Here is an 8,559-nt window from a genome sequence, read left to right as displayed (position 1 = left end):
CGACCACCGGCGCGCCGTTGGTGGACGCCAATCGCTGCTGCTGGCAGCGCTCGAAATCGCCGCCCAGACCGCGTGGTTGTCGGCGGCGTACTGGGGGAGGGAGAGTTGGGCGTCGGTGAGGGACGCGCACACGATCTCGACCTCCTCGGCGAAGTACTTCGGCTTCGCCACGGCGTCGGGCAACGGGGGAATGGGCACTCCCCAGGCGCTGAGTCTCCACCCCGTTGGCCCGGCGCGCATGTCCGGCGGCGCCGGGATGTTCGCTTGGAACAGGAGCCAAGACTCCTGTTCGCGAAGCGAACGGCGGCCGAAGCCGTTGGCCGCCGCCTCATCTCCGGAGAAGCGTTCTGCCATGGCGACGGCGGGGCTGGGCGGGCTCGGGAGAGGTAGAGGGAGGGGCTGGGCGGCGGCGCTCGGGAGAGGCAGGGAGAGGGAGGGGCTGGACGGCGGCGAGGGGCGGGGCTGGTGTGGGCACAAGCAAGTGGAGGCCGCCGGCTTTTATAGCCGAGTCGCGCCCGTGTGTACGCGTGCGAGGGAGGGGAGGCGTCGGCGCGCCATCCCGTGAAGCGCCGCCCGTGAGGAATCAATGGCAAGGCTGACCGGCGGCAGCCTTGCCATTGATTCCCCGCGGGAACCGAGGCTGTTGGGGGAAGACGAGGCGCCGAGTCGCTGACGCGGCTGGCCCGCGTCTTTTTCGCACCAAAACAGCTCGCCCCGGCGCCCCCGGGCGCCCCCAGCGCGCCGGGTTCGGGCTGGGTCCGCCGGCGCTGTTTTCGCCCAAGCCGGCGAAAATTGGGCTCCTAGGGATGCGACTGGGCCGTTTTTCGGCGCCGGCGCGAAAAAATCGCTTGGGGAGGCCTTTCTGGGGGCGCGGCTGGAGATGCCCTTACGCACGGCAAACAAAAAGTGCATGACCCAAAAAAATCGTGAGAATTCGAGGGTTGCTGTAAAGTGAAGCTGTGCTGCTTCTGAAGCTACTGATGCAGAATACGGGTACAATCAATACGTAGCCATTAAGAAAAAAGACGGCACACGTACTCTTACTAGTAAAACCAAAGCGTCTAGAGGGCGTGCATCGTGACGCGTGAGTCAGCGGCGACATCACGGGCAATGCAATACTTGACATTTTTACGTTCGCGCAGAGCTAGCAGGATCGCTGATCATCCCGGATCGTTTCTCGTGGACGCCTTCAAAGGTCCAAAGCACAACGCGATCGACCGGGTGCCACGGGACAAGCGCTTCCTTCCTGCAAATTAAGGACCCAACTCCATGCTCTGCGTGCGACATGATTAGTACTCCGTGGCTACAGTCGCGGTCACGCCGCCAAACAGCACGTGGTCTGGCGGCGGCGGTATGCGAGCTCGTGGCATGGAGACGGACCCGGATGGAGACTTTTGGCAAAGGCAGGATGGTGATCAGCCCTGATGCAACGCGAAGGCCACTATCACATGTTAAGAAAGAAGGCCGACCACCCAGCCGAATTGCTACCCCGCCATCGGGATGGACGAAACTTGTTGATGGTGCTTAATTTCTCAGAGAAGGATGGCAATGGGTGTACATGTATGATTCTTTTTTTTAGCAAGAGAGAGAAGGGGGGGGGGGGGGGGGGGGGGGGGGGCTCCGATTTCATTAATGAAACCAGCGCACGAGAACAAGTTCCAGTAGCAAGTTACCCTAGGCCTAAAAGCAAACTAACCCTTCAAGAGGGAATACCAAACTAAGCAGTTCAAACGTAGATCAACATATGACTCTGGGCCACAGGCGGCATGAAAGCAAGAGGGCGCAGCCTCGAAAGGAACAGAACAAAAGACAAGCAACAAACTCCTAGCTATCACCAGGAATAGACGTCGGCCAGCTTCAGCCTGTCAGACGCAGCACTCCAGTCCTCCATCCCTGCGATGCCTTGTCGCTAGTAGAAAACATGATTTTGGTTGAAGCTCAATCTACATATTAGTCCCGGTGAGCATTAGTCTCGGTTCGAGCGGCTAGTGCGCCGGGCAGGCATTAGTCCCGATTTAAATGGGACCTTTAATTCCGGTTTGAGACACCAACCGGCAGGGGCGGACCCACGCTGGAGCCTATGGGGGCAGCTGCCCCCACTCGTTTTTTCCATTCGCTTATATACGTGTTGCTGCCTATGCATGTGTGCCCCCACTAGGACGAATACTCTGCCCCCACTCAACCCGATTCCTTGCGTATTTTCAAAAGCACATTACTCTGAAGTGTGAAAAAAGTTAAGAAATAGTCCAGAAAGAAACAGGGTGTTGCAGCGTCTAGCCTGCAGATCGCTCAGATCTCCTCGTGCACGCACGCACCCACACGAGATGGCCGAAGCCCTGACCTTGCCGCTCGCAGCCGCCGGTGGCGGCAACTGCTGACTTGCATGTATCCTTCCCCTCCGGCCTTGCACGACGTCACCGTTGCACAACCCCATCAGCAAACCCCGATTCTGTAATCTCCCTCTGATTACAAGGTGAGCCGTATAACACATCTAGGTTTTTCCTCCTTGCGATTTTTTTGTTAGTTTGCAATTCCAATCTTATAAAAACTGAAATTCAACTGTTTGAAATTTCAATCTAGGCCTTGCACGTGTGCTATCAGATTTGTGTATTATTCATTCGTTTGCCCATGTCTTTCTCCTTTTGAAATCTAGATGAGCCGTATAAAACATCAAAATATGTGTCTAATCCATCGATTTGGATAATTAGGTCAATTCAACTGTTCAACCATTTTTTTTGTCACAGACAAATTTTAATATGCAATTTCCTACTTAAGGGCTATATTGGCTAGTTCAGACTCATAGGCTCCAATTTATTCGAATCAACTATTATAAAAAATTCTAGCAATCATTTGTTTTGTGCAGGCACACACATAAAATTTGATATTCAGATTGATGCAAACATGCACAAACATCAGATGTGATATTCATATTGATGCAGATCGTTGTCTCAAATTTTTAATTTACTTTCACTTCACGATGAACTTGATACCTTGTCAAGAATGAGGCCATCATGCCCAAAATTTTAGTTTATACCAATACTACCTTGCTAGTTCGTGAATATGCCCATACATTTTGCCCCCTCTCAATTTTTTCCCTGGGTCCGCCCCTGCCAACCGGGACTAAAGGATGCGATGCCCTCTAGTCTCGGTTGGTGTCTCCAACCGGGACTAAAGATTAGACCTTTAGTTCCGGTTCAGTTGAGGCTTTAGTCCCGGTTGGTGGCTCCAACCGGGACTAAAGGTTACACCCACCAACTGGGACTAAAGGGGTTTTGAAATTTGTTTTTTGTCTTTACTTTCTATTTTGAATTGCTTATATCTTTTAGTATATTTGATATTTTTGAGTGATTCTTTTTGCATTAGATCCAAAATTTTGTCTAGTTTCTGTTTGTGCCATTAGTTTTCAAATTTGAATGATTTAAATATGATTTTGTTCAAATTTGCTTCAAACCCTAGATTGTGAATAATTTGAGTTTAAAAGTAGTTTTTAATTTAGTTCTTTTTGCTCCTAGTCACATGTTAGATTGTTGCGCAGTAAGATTTATTTGGTTATTTTTAGAACAATTTTAACTAAAACAATACTATTTTGCTTATATAGTTGGTTTAGTACCCTTTAATTGTTGTTTTCAGTTATTTTTAGTTAGTTCTTTCTGTAGATTTTAACATGTTGTAGTATCCTTCTGTTAGACAATAATAGATGAATTTTTATAATTAATTAATATCAATTTTGCTTCTATTTTGTATTAATATTTGTTTAGCCTTTAATAATAGTTGATAGAATTAGCTTTGCTATATTAAAAAGTAATTCTTTTTGCCACTTTAATAGAACGTGACTCTGACTTGGTTAACCTTAGTTGTGACTCTGGCTGGGATGGTGCTAGCAGATGTAGTCGACGGTAGGATTGGATGGACACCATTCCGGCTAAAGGGGTTCTGCAATTTTCAAACTCTACCCCACCCCCTTATGGCCATTTCAGTTTTGAAAAAAAAGAAAATGATAAAAACTTCAAAAATTAAAATCCTTCGAGATGTAGTTATGTTACTACATCTACTAGTTAGGAAAATTAAAAAACATAAATTTCGACATTTTTTGCAAAAGATGTTATGGAAAAGTAAAATGGCAATAACTTTTGCATACGATGTCGAAAAAAACGTATAATATATCGAAATGTTCAGCACAAAAACCCAGTTCCGATTTCGACAGCCGTAGGCCGTTTTGCAAATTATGGCCGATATTCCAACTAGTACTGGGTTTTTCTCAATCTTAGCAAAGCTTCTGACCCATGGTCCCACACAATCATCTATACCATTCGGAGTTGTTCTCAAATTAAATGAACACTTTATTAAGCTCCACAAAAGTCTAGCAGCAGAGCAAGTGAGGAACAAGTGATCTATGGTTTCATCTTGCCCACAGTAAACACAACCCTGTCTTCCTCTCCACCCCTTCTTGATTAGATTAACTTTAGTCAACACACTTTTCCTAGCAATAAGCCAGAAAAACATTTTAATTTTTGCTGGAATTTTGATTTTCCAAAGAATTTTTTGGGGGAATCCGACCTCAGTTTTGATCAAGGAATGGTACAGCGATCTAACAAAGAATTGTTTGTTGGCTGTCATCATCCACTGTGGCTGATCCTTGCCTTCATACATTCTCACCCTCTCACATGTCGCTTTCAAGCTGTCCCACATAACATGTTTGTCCATAGATAAATTTCTTCTAAATTTTAACCCATCCCACCCTAAACTGATGGCCTCAGCCACCGAAATGTTTTGGTTTAAATTGCTGAAATAGAGGCTTGGGTAGGCCTCTTTTAGAGGTTTAGATCCCACCCACCAATCCAGCCCAGGAACGTGTACCTTTGCCATCTCCCAATTTTTTTCTTAACATTTCTAAAGTATATGTCTTTGATCTGCATAAGGCTTCCCCAGAAATGTGAGTCTCCTGTTTTCTTTTTTATTTCAGAGATACACTTCCCTTTCACATACTTATTAAGTAGTATGTTTATCCACATTCCATCCTCTCTTTCCAGTTTCCACATCCATTTGGCCAAAAGAGCTTTATTCATTAATTTTAGATTTTGAATTTCTAGTCCCCCAAGTCCTTTGGCAAACAACAAGTTTTCCAATTAACTAGGTGGGATTTTTTTTCTTGTCTTCATTCTCCTGCCATACTAGCCTAGCCCTGAAGAAGTCAGCTTTCTTCCTTACCCCCACTGGAAGGGGATAGAACGACATCATATACACGAGCATGTTTGATAAGCAGGATTGTACCAAGGTAACTCTCCCTGCCAAATTCAATAGCCTCTCCTGCCAGTATGCACATCTTTTTTCTATCTTTCCGGTGACACCTTTCCAGAATTTATTCCCCAATCTCACGTTAGTGATAGGTAGCCCCAAATACTTGAAAGGGAGCTCCCCTCTTTTGCAAGTAATATCTCTTGATATATCTCACTTTTATTGTTGGCCTCTCCAAATAGGAACACCTCACTTTTGTGAAAGTTAATGGTTAGGCCAGACATTTGCTCGAAAGCAGTGAGTATGAATTTTAAATTTTTTATGCTCTCCTCATCATCCCTAAGTAAGAAAATGGTGTCATCTGCATATTGCAGCATGTTCACCCCATCATCTCCTAACTTAGTTAAAAACCCCTTGACATATCCTGCATGCTTAGCTTTATTTGAAATAATTGCCAAGGCATCCGCAGCTATGTCAAACAACAATGGTGACATAGCATCCCCCTGTCTCAATCCTTTATAGGTTTTAAAATATGGTCCAATTTTATCATTCCCTTAATACTAACATGGCCTCCTATCATTGTGTGCATAACCAGGTCACACCATTTATTAGGAAATTGTTTTAGTTTTAGCATCTTATATACAAATAGCCATTTTATTTTATCATAGCCTTTTTCAAAATCCACCTTAAACACAACAACACTTTGTTTCTTATGATGAATGGTGTTCAGAGCTTCATGTAGCACTACAATCCCCTCCATTATATATCTGCCTTTAATAAAGGCAGATTGAGTTGGTAGGATTAGAGGTTTACTAACTGCACTTGGTCTGTTCGTCAGAACATTAGTATTAATTTTGAAACTGACATTAAGTAGAAAAATTGGTCTAAATTTTTGGATTTGCTTAGCATCAGCAGACTTGGGTATCAGAGTGATGATTCCATAGTTAAGTCTTGTTATATCCAATCTCCCAGCATGAAATTCATTCAACAATTTCATGAGATCCCACTTAACTATCTCCCAAAAATGTTGGTAAAAGTCAATAGGAAGCCAATTAGGGCCAGGGCTTTTATTTTTTTCCATCCCAAAGACCACTGAGTGCAATTCTTCCATTGAAAAAGGTTTGTTCAGCAAGTCAGCCTACTCTCTAGTAATCCCTTGCTCTCCCAAAAAAATAATAGATTGATTGTAGATATGTCCGGTTGTCCAAAAAGTTTTTAGTAAAAGTCAGTGATGTATTTGATGAAATTATCATCTCCCTCAATCACCCCTTCATCTTGGTTTAAAGATAGAATTCTATTTTTTTCTCCTACCATTCACCTTAGCATGGTAGTATTTTGTATTGCAATCGCCATCTTTAATCTCTCTATCTTTGTATCTTTGCAGCCATTTCATTTCTTCATGCCTAAGCAACCTATGCAATTGAGCTCTAAGGTCTTTTTGTTCCTCTCTATCATGAGCAGAAAGTCCCATAGTTTCTGCACTTTTATCTAAAACATCAAGATTTCTTTTTTTACTTTTCTATACCAAGCATCGGAATTTAAAATTCACCCTCTCACTTTCTGTCTAAAAATTCTCATCCTGGATTTTCACTGTTCAATGGTACTTCCATGGTAATCAGCAGACCAGATTTTGATCACAAATTACCTGAAGCCCTCTCTCATTATCCAAGAATTTTCAAATCTAAAAATGGGAGGTACATATGTTTTTCCCCTGTATCTAGTATAAGAGGTGTATGGTTAGATAATTCCCTCTCCATAGCATAAACTTCAGTCAGAGGATAATGATCTTCCCAATCTGGGCATATAAGGATTCTATCTAATTTCTCATATGTGGGATCCTGAAGATTATTTGCTCAGGTAAATTTTCTACCATTTAAAGGTAACTCTATGAAGCCTGCTTGTTCAATTATAGCATTAAAAGTAAAGCTCCAGTGATCATATCCACCAGGTTTATTTTTTCCTCACTTTTTCTAGTCACATTAAAGTCCCCCCCCCCCCATGAGACATGGGACAGAAGCATTAACATGATAAATTCTGGATATTTCTTCCATATAAGTAGCTTTACCCACACTTTGTGCATCTCCATAAACAATGATGATGTTCCATTCAAACTTAGCTTTTTTTTATCTAGGAGAAGAGTCCTAATACAATAAACCCCTTTTTCTACATTAAGAATCTTAAAAGAATTGTTGATGCCAACCAGGATACCTCTAGATTTAGCTCTAGGTTGTATCCAGTTCCAGCTAAAATTTCTAAGCATAGAGGTTATGCAGTTCATTCTTAGTGAAATCACTTTTGATGGTCTCTTGAAGGCCAATGAAGTCAACTTTTTTATCATAAATGTTTGTTCTAATAGAAAACTTTTTTATATTAGGTCCAATTCCCCTAATATTCCAGATCATGCCTATCATTTTTTCCTTCCTTTTATATTCTTTCTCCCCCCCAATATACACAGCAGGCTTCACACTGGTGATTCTAGGTGAGCTTATACTGTTCTTTTCCCCACTAGCAAAAATGTTTTTCAGATGGGAATAATAATCCATTTCTATTTCAGCATCTGAGTGATCTTCCTGAGAGCATAGTTCTTTAAGAGAACTGTCCCCAGTATCAATGAGGGGTTATCTCATTTTGCACTGGATTCTCCTCTTTCTGTTTAAGATGAGTATGATAGAAATCTTTTCTACTTTGTTCCATTCTCTCAATAATATCTAAATTTTGACTAACCATATCAATAGTACATCCTAGATCTATACCAATTTTGTCAGCCATTAAAAGAAGAGAAGAATTATCATCCTTGAGGGTATAGATCTTACCATAATTATCTTTGTCTACTGCTCTTTGTTTGGCAAGCTCCTCAATCTTAGCATCTTGTTTATCAACCAACCTACCACATCTTCTCAAATTGTCTTCCAAAGTGTTATTAATGCCTTTTTGCTCCCTTTGTTCACCAGGTTTCAGTCCCAACCTAGTGGTAAAAGAGTCAACTGATTCTTGACTAGCACCACATATGTGTTGTTTTCCTCATATTTGTTTTCCTCTTCCATCTTTTTTAGTTCATTGTAAGTGATTTCTTCCATTTCTCTTTCCCTTTCTTCCCATCTCTCAATTTTCTCCACAAATCTAGCAATCATGGTTTGTTGTTTATGTACCAGGTCCATCAGGTTTTTCCTTTCCTTCTCCATGTCTAGGATCCTTTTCTCATCTTGTGTCTTGAGAGATTTTTGTCTGGCTTTTTCTTCTTCTATCTCTTGCATCTTCTTCATGACCATTTCCAAGTCTGCTTCCACCTTTTCCTTGCATCTCTCTCTCTCTCTCTCTGTGTGT

This window comes from Triticum aestivum, chromosome 2B (assembly GCF_018294505.1).
Source record: "Triticum aestivum cultivar Chinese Spring chromosome 2B, IWGSC CS RefSeq v2.1, whole genome shotgun sequence".
NCBI classification, from domain to species: domain Eukaryota; kingdom Viridiplantae; phylum Streptophyta; class Magnoliopsida; order Poales; family Poaceae; genus Triticum; species Triticum aestivum.
This window is presented reverse-complemented; position numbering follows the sequence as displayed.